We start from the raw sequence: 11,195 nt of genomic DNA on the forward strand, positions 1-11,195 counted from the left end.
AAGTTTGGTCCATATTAAAATGACTATTTATATAAAAACATCTACTCACCAATGGACAAAGCTTCCAAAAGCTGTACCACGTCCATCAGGATGATAGTTGCACCTATCAGGAATGAAAGACGAGACTTCATAATTAAAGCCATAGACTTTATAGGGATAATAAATAAATATCATGAGCAATTTCATGCCAATAGAACTGTCACAAGAAAAACAAAATCCAAATAACCACATTAGGTATTTGAATTTGTAATTATTTCCCACAAAGGAAACTTCAGTCCAGAATTATTTCATTAGTAAATTCTATCAAACATTAAGGAAGAAATACAATTAATATTATAAAATCTCTTTCAAATAACCTAGACAGAGGAAATACTTCCCAACTTCTTTTATGAGATTAGAATAATCCTGAATCCAAAACTGGACATGAACATTATACAAAAAACAAAAACAAAACTTACAGATTAAAATTCTTGAGAACAGGAAACAATAAAACTAAAACACAACCTATGGAATGGGAGAAGATAACTGCAAATGACATATATGATAAAGAGTTAGTATCCAAAGTATATAAAACTCAACACCTAAAAAACAAATAATCCAGTTTAGAAAGGGGCAGAATAAAATTAACAACACAAGAAACAACAGGTGTTGGTGAGGATGTGGAGAACGGTGCCCTTACGCTATTAGTGAGAATGCAAGCTGGTGCAGCCACTCTGGAAAACAGAACGGAGGTTCCTCAAAAAGTTAAAAATAGAACTACCCTATGATCCAGCAATTGCACTACTAGGTATTTACCCAAAGAATACAAAAATACTAATTCAAATGGATATATGCACCCTGATGTTTATAACAGCATTATCAACAATAGCCAAATTATGGAAAGAGCCCAAATGTCTATCAATTGATGAACGGATAATGAAGATGTGGTATATACATAGAAAGGAATATTGCTCAGCCATAAAAAGAATGAAATCTTGCCATTTGCAATGACTTGGGTGGAGCTACATGGTATTATGCTAAGCAAAATAAGTCAGAAAAAGATAAATACCATATGATTTCACATATATGCAGAATTTAAGAAACAAAATACAATCATAGGGACAAAAGGAGAGAAGCAAACCAAGAAACAGATTCTTAACTATAGAAAACAAACTGATGGTTACCAGAGGGACAGTGGGTGGAGAAGGGGTAAACAGGAGATGGGGATTAAGGAGAGCACTTGTGATGAGCAATGGGTGTCCTATGTAAGTGGTGAATCACTAAATTGTACACCTGAAACTAATATTACACTGTATGTTAACTAACTAGAATTTAAATAAAAACTAAAAAAAAGAAAAGAAAAAAATACTTAAGAACATAGACATAGAAATCCTCAACAAAGTAGTAGCAAATTAAATACAGCAATATATAGAAAGGATAATAAAATATGACTAAATGATGTCTATGCCAGGAATGCAAGATTTAACATGGGAAAATCTGATCAATGTAATTCCCATTACCATAGTAAAAGAGAAAAATATTGAACAATTCTCTCCTAAGATCAGGAAAAAAGTGTATGCTTTTACCATTTCCACTTCACAGTGTATGGAAGACAGTTTAAAAAGACAATGTGTGAGAGACAGAAAGAAATACAAATTGAAAAGGAAAATGTAAAACTGTTTATTCAAAGATATGATTGCATAGAGATCCAATGCAGGGCTTGATCCCAGGACCCTGAGATCATGACCTGAGTTGAAGGCAGAGGCTTTGACTGAGCTACCCAGGCACCCCAAAATTCTATTTTTTTAAATATTTTCTATTTTATTTATTTGAGAGAGAGAGAGAGATAGCAACAGAGATAGTGAGAGAGAGCATGAGCAGGGAAGAGAGGGAGAAGCAGGTTTCCCACTGAGCAGTGAGCCTGATGTAGGGCTCGATCCCAGGACCCTGGGATCATGACCTGAGCCAAAGGCAGACGCTTAATCAACTGAGCCACCCAGGCGCCCCAAGAAGTCTATTTTTAATAGACTTTATTTTTCAGAGCAGTTTTAGGTTTACAGAAAAATGGAACAGAAAGTATAAAAAATTCCCATATGCCCCCTCACACTTTCACATATAGTTTCCCCTATTATTAATTTCTTGCATTTGTGTGGCCCATTTGTTATAATTATTGAACTGATACTGATACACTGTTATTAACTAAAGTCCTAGTTTACATTAGGGTTCACCCTTTGTGTTCTACAGTTCTATGGGTTTTGACACATATATAATGTTGTGTATCCACCAATACAATATTATTTAAAATAATTTTACCACAGGGGGCACATCCTTCCCTCCCAAAAACCCCTGGCAACCACTAATCTTTTACTGTCTCCATAGTCTTGCTTTTTCCAGAATGCCCTGTAATCATAGAATATACAGCCTATTTGGATTGACTTCTTTCACTTAGCAATATGCATTCAAGTTTCCTCCATGTCTTTTCACAGCTTGATAGCTCCATTCTTTTTACTTCTAAATAATATTCTACTGTAGGATGTGTCAAAGTTTGTCCAACCAATAGCCTATTGGAATGCATTTTGGTTGCTTTCAGTTTTTGGTGATTCTGAATAGAGCTGCTATAAACATTCACGTACAGGTTTGGGAGTAAATACCTAGAAGCATGGTTTCTGGATCATATAGTAAGCCTATACTTAGCTTTGTAAAGAAATGTCAAACTATCTTCTAAAGAGGCTGTACCATTTTGTCTTTCCACCAGCAAAGAATGAGATTTTCTGTTGCTCCACATCCTTGCCAGTATTTAGTGTTGTCAGTGTTTTGGATTTTATCCATGAACCTATTATTTTAAATTAGAACTAACAAGTGAATTTAACAAGATTGCTGGATTCTAGGTCAGTATATAAAAATAAATTGTATTTATATATACTAGCAACAAGCAATTAGAAAACATTACAAAATACTGTTGAAAATGCTTAAGAATAAATTAATGAAAAATGGATGAAACCTCTACAATGAAAACTAAATATTTCCTTAGAGAATTTAAGGAAGGCCTAAATAAATAGAAATATATACCATGTTCATAGATTGGAAAACTCAACATTATTAAGATATCAATACTTTCCTAAATTGATCTATATATCCAATTCAATCCCAAAGTCCCAGGAAGACTTTTTAAGGAAATTGACAAGCTCATTCTAAATTTATATGTAAATTCAAAGAATCTAGAATAGTCAAACGGTTTTGAAAAAGAACAAAGATGGGAGATTTTACACACCCTAATTTCAAGGATTACTATAAAGCTATAGTAGTCCTTACAATGTGATCTTGGTCTAAGGATAGAAAAGTAAATCAATGGAACAAAATAGAGTCCAGCCATAAGCCCACCTGAAAACGGTCAACTGATTTTCAACAAAGTTACTAAGGCAATTCAGTGAAGAAAGAAAGGTCATTTTAATAAATGGTACTGGAACAACTGAATCTCTACCAAAAAAAAAAAAAAAAAAAAGAATTCTGACCACTACCTCATACTATGCTCAAAAAAAGTGGGAGAGTACTTCATGACTTTGGAGTAAAGAAATCTTCCTTAGACCAGAGCCCCCAAAAATCACTAACTGTAAACTTAAAACATTAAACATTTTACTTCATCAAAATTAAGAATTGTTGCTATTCAGAAACACCATTATAAGGATGAAAAGACAATCACAGACTGAGGTGAAAATCTTCCCAAAATATATACCTAAGTACTGCTATGAAAAGTATGTGAAGAATTCTGTTAATCAAGCCTTGATCAAAGAAACAGAACCACTAGAAAGTGTGTGTGTGTGTGTGTGTGTGTGTGTGTGTGTGTGTGTGTGTATGCGCACGTGTGTACAAATGCAAGGCAAAAGAGAAATTTTTATTATATGAACTGACCTCAAAAAATTATGGGAGACTTTCTGTGAATCTGTTGCCTCTACACCTGATACTAGAACATGAGATCAGCAGATAAAACAGTTGGGCAGTAAAGTCAAATGTAAAATGAGGGAAGTAAGAACAAAAGAATCTGCAAGTTTGGGTTAGAGCCCCCACGGACAAACTGGAACCCTTGTAAATCTCTCACCACTTTCAAGCTTCAGTGATCAGGAGATGTATTAGTTTGCTAGAGCTGCCATAATGAGGTACTAAAACCTGGGTGGCTTAGAAAAGAAATTTATTGTCTCAGTTCTAGAGACTAGAAGTCAGAGATCATTGTGTCTGCAGGTTGGCTCCTCCTGAGGGTTCAGAGAGAATCTGTTCCACGCCTCTCAGATCCTAGCTTCTTAGCTTCTGGTGGTTTGCTGGCAATATGGATTTCATTGGCTTCTGCTGAACCACTCTAATCTCTTCTTTCATGCTCCTATGGTGTTCTCCCTGCAGTGTACATGTCTGTCTTTGTGTCCAAACCCTCCCTTTTTATAAGAACACCAGTTGTATTGGATTACCACCCACCCTAATGACCTCGTTTTAGTTTGATTACTTCTATAAAGACCCTATCTTCAAGTAAGGCCACATTCTGAGGTACTGAAGGTTAGGATTCCAACATATCATTTGGAGGGACATAATTCAGCCAGTCATAGGAGACAAACATGCGGCTGGCCTAGGATTCAGGGTCAGGTAAAGAGAAGCCTGGCTGGACAAAAGGAGATACCAGTCGGCTGCTATCTCATGTCAGCAAGGTAACCAGCAAATAAGCAACAATGTGCTCCCTGCTTTGCTCCAACCTTCCACAAATAAACAGAAGATGGCTGTTTCTTCACATTTGTATCCCAAATTCTGTGCAAATTTCCTCTTGTGGCCTACACTAATCCGAACTATGCAGGGCAGGGAATCCTGGGGATAGTAGTTCCAGCCTATGTAAGTTGCCACAACACAAATGCACTGCAAATCCATACAACTCAATGCAGATAGAATGGAGCTTTTTAAAAATGGATAAAATGTTTTAGTTGACCTTTTACAATATGATACACAAATAGCCAGTGAACACATAAAAAGGCATTCACTCTTCTTAGAAATACAAATCAAAATCACAAGATAACTACTGACTAGTTAATATTAAAATAAAAAACTGGTAATATCAAATGTTGATGGGGATGACTTTTTAAGTTTATCTTAACTTGAAACACATAAAAATATTTTATCCATCCATCTAGCCTACTAGAGGACAATAGACACACAGATCTCACAGTTGAGAGTTTGAGTCCCACATTGGGCTCCACGCTGGGCTTGGAGCCAACTTAAAAAAAAAAAAAGAAAGAAACCACTTCTCATAAACTAATATTTTCCAATTTTCCCAAGTCCTGCCCACACAACCCCTACCCCTACAACTCTATATTTTATATTATTTGATAGGGGTAGAATCTTTATCAGAAGAATGAAAGGAGTCAGGAAACTTCATCCCCAATTCGAAAATGCTTGTATTCGAGCACCATCTTCCATCTTCTTGAGAGCTCTTGGCCTCTGGTGAGGTTTCGCAAATTTCCCCAAAACACTTAAGCCACGCTTTAATGATAACTCAGTACCAAGATGGAGATAGCTGGGATTCTACCCCATGGCCAGGATCAGTACAACAGATACAAACACATATTAAATAAAGACCACATATTAAGTTGGAGAAGATAAAAAGCCTTCTTAAGCAATAAGGAAAGATAGGTTTTCATGAGTGGCCCAGTAATAGAGGATTTAAAGAGGGAGCTTTAAAAAAGTCTAAATGTGAAAAACTTCGAACAAAGGGAAGAAAACATCAAAATCTTCCCAATCCCAACTGATTATTCTTTCTTTTAAACCTCTAAAATATATTTTGTTACAAATACAAGAATGGAAACACAATTATGATTTTTCCATGTTAATAAATATAATAATCCAACATGAATATAGAGTAATCTAATTTGTGGATATAATGGATACAATTGACTCAGCCAGTCTCAACTGCTGGACATTTAAAGCTTTCCCAGTTTTTGCTATTATAAGCAGAACCACAATAAACACACCTATATGTAAGTCTTTACACATCTTTCATTATTTTATAAACTTTTGAGCTAAGAAGCATGTGTACATTTTAAGGTTCCAATACACATTGTGTATATAATTATGTTATATATTTCATATTGACTTCCCAAAAGTTAGTACACTCATTCCAACACTGCATTTGAATACTTGCTTACCTACAACTTTCCCATAATTAGGTACCATAGTTCTGAATTTTTAACTAATTTGATAAGTATACAGTGGTAGTGCCTTATTTTGCCCACGGGCCACAGTTCGCCAACTCCTGCTCTAAGGGATTCAGAAGTAGCACTTGCAGAAAAGCAACTACTAGGCCAAAGGGATGCAAGCAACGAACAACTAAGGACTTTGAAGAGGGCAGAGCTACCATAGGAATAGAAGGGAAGAAACTTGCCAGAAGGCATTTGCCATCTGGTCTGTATAAGCGTCCCAGCCAGGTAGGGAGATAGCTACCTGAAGGTGTGACCACAGCTGCCATGGAAACAGCTGCCAGGTGGGAGACAGGAGCTGGCCCATGACGGCCACTGAAGAGAGCCCCATTGGGCCATCTGCACACTGATCCACTGACTTCCACAATGAATAAAAAGAAATGAGTACTGGAACTTGGAAGGGAAGGGCCTTCCTGCCACCATCACCTTGACAAGGTCCCTGCAGCACCCTGTTTACAAAGATTAACATCAAGCCAGCTGGCAAAGGAGAAATATTAACAGGGTTCAGTTCCAGTTTCACAGAGAGGGCACAGAATGGTGATTTGGGGCTGAGAGACAATAAATTAAAAACTGGTATATAGATACAAAATTTTCTGAGTGATCCAGCTTGATTCAATGGTAAAGCTTAAACAATATAAAGGAACTGAAACTTAGCATGTACTTTTAATCTAAATATCAATAGTCTTAGCAGGACTTTTGATAGGCTGTTAGAGTCACCAGTAAATGTCCAACAAGAAATTACCAACTATGGTAAACTGATTTTATGAATGATTCCAATTCTTTACTTCACCCTTTATCTACATCCTTTGCCATATATCCTTGCAGTTCTGTTCCTTAAAAAGTCAGACTTTCTGGGCGCCTGGGTGGCTCCGTTGGTTAGGCGATTGCCTTTGGCTCAGGTCATGATCCTAGAGTCCCGGGATCGAGTCCCGCATCGGGCTCCCTGCTGAGCGAGGAGCCTGCTTCTCTCTCTAACCCTCCCCTATCTCATGTACTCTCTCTCTCTCATTCTCGCTCTCTCAAATAAATAAATAAATCTTAAAAAAAAAGTCAGACTTTCTTATCAAGGGCTTGCAACTCGCTTGAGCCAATGAGATATTAACAGATGTGATGTAAATAGAAGCTGGAAAAAAATATTTCTCTGACTCTGCCTGCCTCTTGCCCTCTGCCATTGCCATGAAAACATGTGCAGGCTAGCCTACTAGAGGACAATAGACACATAGAGTGAAGCCAAGTCCTCCAATGAAATGAGAATCTACCAACACCCTGCCAATGCCCCATCATGGGAGCAAACCCAACCAAGAACAAGAGTTGCCTAATTGCCTTGTGCAGCCAACCATAGACACCTGAGCAAGCCCTGAAAAGCCCAGCCCAAGCAAGGGAACACTACAGATTTATGAGCTAAATAAATACTTATTGTTGTAAACTACTGGGGGTTTTGGTTGCTTATTATACAGCATTATAGTGTTAATAGGTCACTGATACCCTGCCCTTCTGTATATTAATAGAAGAGAGTAATATGATTTGTGCACCACACAGGTATATGGATAGTTGATGTTTCACTATTATAGTTGAGATTGTTCCCTGTTTTCCCACATTAAAAATATCCAACCTCTGCTTTGAGGTAATGAGCAAGCGTATTATAAGGTAGGGTGAAAACGTTTCTCAGGAACCATTTTTGAAGTTTCTAGGCAGTAAACTGCTGCAGGATCTGCTGAGGCATAAAAAAAGAACCCAGCATTTGCAGGCTAGAAGAATGAATGGTTCCTTATATCCTTAATCCCTCCAGTTCAACACTCCCTAGCACAAGCATACAGACATCCAAACTCACCAATATAAGTTTAGTCCACCACCATATTCTCAATGTGTAAAAGATTACCCTGATATAAATGTGAAACAGAGAAACATAAAAACTTTTTCTTCAACCCATTCTTGATAGGCCATTTCAGGGGTGCCACCTTCAGTAGCGCACCTCTTTGCCACAGGTACTCAAGATTCTCATGCCATGCCCTGGCAGTCTCATGGCCTCCCATGCTTCATCTCTCTCCCATCCCTGGTTCTTTCCATCCTACCATATATCAAATCTACTGTATCTACAAAATTCACAACAATGGAGAGTATAGTGACCGATAATTTAGGGGCAATTGTATCTTACCTGGGAAAAGACAGAATGATAGACATCAGTAGTAGAATAGGAAGGAAGATGGGTAGATATCTGGAGAATGAGAATACCTCCTTGGCATCCTGAGCAAACACAGACAAAGGAAGGGCTGGCTCCATGTACATGAGACCTATTCAGTCACATAATGCCCTGAAGTTACAAGAACCCCACACCTGGCTTAAGGCTGGGCTGTGACTCTTCCCAGAGACTCTGAATTTTCATTTTGCACCATGCCCCACAAATTATGTAGCCACATTCATCCAGAGGTAACAGGTGGGTCTGTTCCTCATCAGATGTGTTCTGTCTTGTACAAAACAACGACTTTCATGTCTGGGAATCATTTTATGTACAATCTTCTAGGTACTACTGACCCAATAAGATACTGAACTCTAATCCTCTGGTATTTTAAGCCTCAGTTTTTTTCTTCTTCTCCATAATCATCCATATAACAGTACATACACTCTTAAAGAGTTGAAACAGAATATTGGTAGAGTCTAAAATTATCTCTGAGAGGTCTGTTTTGATTTCCCCCAAAACTGAAGACATTTACCATTAATACTCCCACACCATGTTAAATGCACAGTGGGGACAGCTGTATAAATCCTTATCTCTCTTGCCTTAGTTTCACATTCTGTTCTGTGACAGAGCAAATGGAGATCTAAGATGTAATTTTTCCCTAGAGGTACAATTTTATGTACTATTTATTAAACCTACACTCTGTATCAGGTATCCAAAAGAATACATAAAAATGGTCTCTTTCTAAAATAGCCTTTTCAATTACCTCTCAGTGTAGTACCTTTGTAACTCTTCCAGAGGCTATAAAACCCAAGGACTGGACTTTCCTAGAAGTGTCATTACTGCCGCGAGGCAACAATGAACCTGCTCACTGGGTTTTTCCATAGTCTCTCTATGTTGCACTATATTTTGTTCCTTCTCTTATGGAACATTCCCGCACAGTCCATTCACACCTATCACTATAAGGAAGAAAAACCCAGTCCTTGAAACTTGGTTCTACCTACTTACAAATGGATGAGGCTGACTACCTACCTGTTTAATAAAATGACACACAAACTCCCATCCTTCTCAAAATATTTCCACCACTAACCTGATAAAAAATCTAAAATTCCAATATCAGAGTCATTCTGGTATTGAGAACTTTCACCAGAATGATTCTGTTACAGTGCAGTTGATACCTGAAAGAGCCAATATAATCTATGTAATATTCACCAGGAAACAGTTAAATATGAACATCTCTACTCTTCCCTGAGCATCTGTTAGATCTGCAGAAGTAGACAATAAGGTTTAGGGTCCATCTTCTTGCTACAAGTTGGAGGATCACATACTTATACACCAAACAGGAAGTGACTATTTCAACCAGGAGGGATTTAAACAATCTTCCCATTATTACAGCCCCTAGAGCTTAATTGTAGCAAAGAATGCAGATCTTGGTAGAACACAAAAAAATGCAGCCACCAGTAAGAAAAGGAAGAATCAAGATAAAGAGAACTTGGGCTACAGTGAAAACTGAAGGGCACAAGCCATAAAATCTTTTTCTACATTAACAGGGAATTTAGCTGCCTAAAATTTTCAGGCCATAACAAAAAAAGCATGAACTTTGAAATTACTGACAGAATCATAGACTGTAGGCTGACAGCAAATAGTAAGGAATCTAAATGAAAAAACAAAAACCCAGTACAAGCATCAAAGAGCAAACTATTATAGAGATAGATATCAGAATAACTAAGACAACACAAGTTGTGGACAAAAGACCAGAACAGAGACTGTTTCTTGGGCACATGTATCTAGGATGAACTGAAACATTAACTGAATGTTTGTATTTGTTGTTAATGCATGTCAAAATGAGCTTAAATTAATGTTTAGCACTCATTCCAGAGTCTTAGTGTAATCACTACACAATTATTGGTTGTCTTCATAAAGTTCTTAGTTTTAAATCCCAACAAATCTTAGTATTAAAACATCAGCATAAAGACAGACCTATTTACCATTGGAAGTCATTCCAAAAGAGAACAGGAAACAGAAATGCAAACTCCATCTCCAAATACAAAATGAGAAAAGGGCTGCAAAGTTCAGCAAAGGTAAACTGGAATGTGGGAAGCTTTCACAAAAGGACTTCTTGTCTGCAAATCTCAGATAAAGTTGAAAAATGTTAGTAATTCAAAGTTAGTGGCACACCCAGAGAACAAGAGAGAGGGGGATGATTGTGGAATCACATATTTAGACAAGCAGTATCATGATGAGGCAAAGTGGAAGAAATCTGCTCTGTAATATGAGTGCATCCGAAGTTACTTGGTTCTGTTGGCTGAAGTGATATAAAGATTAATAGAAGTCATATGCACTGAAGCTTGTTTTATAAGGAAATTAAGTAGAACTCCCTGGTCTGGGGGAAATTCAATTCCTCTAAAGATGTGTAACAACTAAATAAGAGTCAGCACAAGATTTATATGAATATATTAATAGAAAAATAGAGAAAAGGAGTATGAAATACAAATGACAGATAAAGGATATTCATATTAATGTTGCCATGGGATAGATGCAAAATATAATTAAATATAAACCATGGATATAAAACATTTAGTAAAACAAATGTCTCTATAAAGTAAGACTTCAAAACAGAATTATGCAAGGTCAAGGAAGATAGTGAAAGAACAGAATTAGTTAAAGATAGATTTGCAAATGCACAAAAGAAATGAGAAAGAAAAATAAAGCCATTCCAGAAATTAAGACCACAAAAGTCAAAAGAGGGAAAGAAAGAAAGAAAGGAAGGAAGGAAGGAAGGAAGGAAGGAAGGAAGGAAGGAAGGAAGGAAG

Source organism: Callorhinus ursinus, unplaced genomic scaffold (assembly GCF_003265705.2).
Source record: "Callorhinus ursinus isolate GAN/ISIS: 27379988/994484 unplaced genomic scaffold, GSC_fseal_2.0 scaffold6, whole genome shotgun sequence".
Taxonomy (NCBI): Eukaryota; Metazoa; Chordata; class Mammalia; order Carnivora; family Otariidae; genus Callorhinus; species Callorhinus ursinus.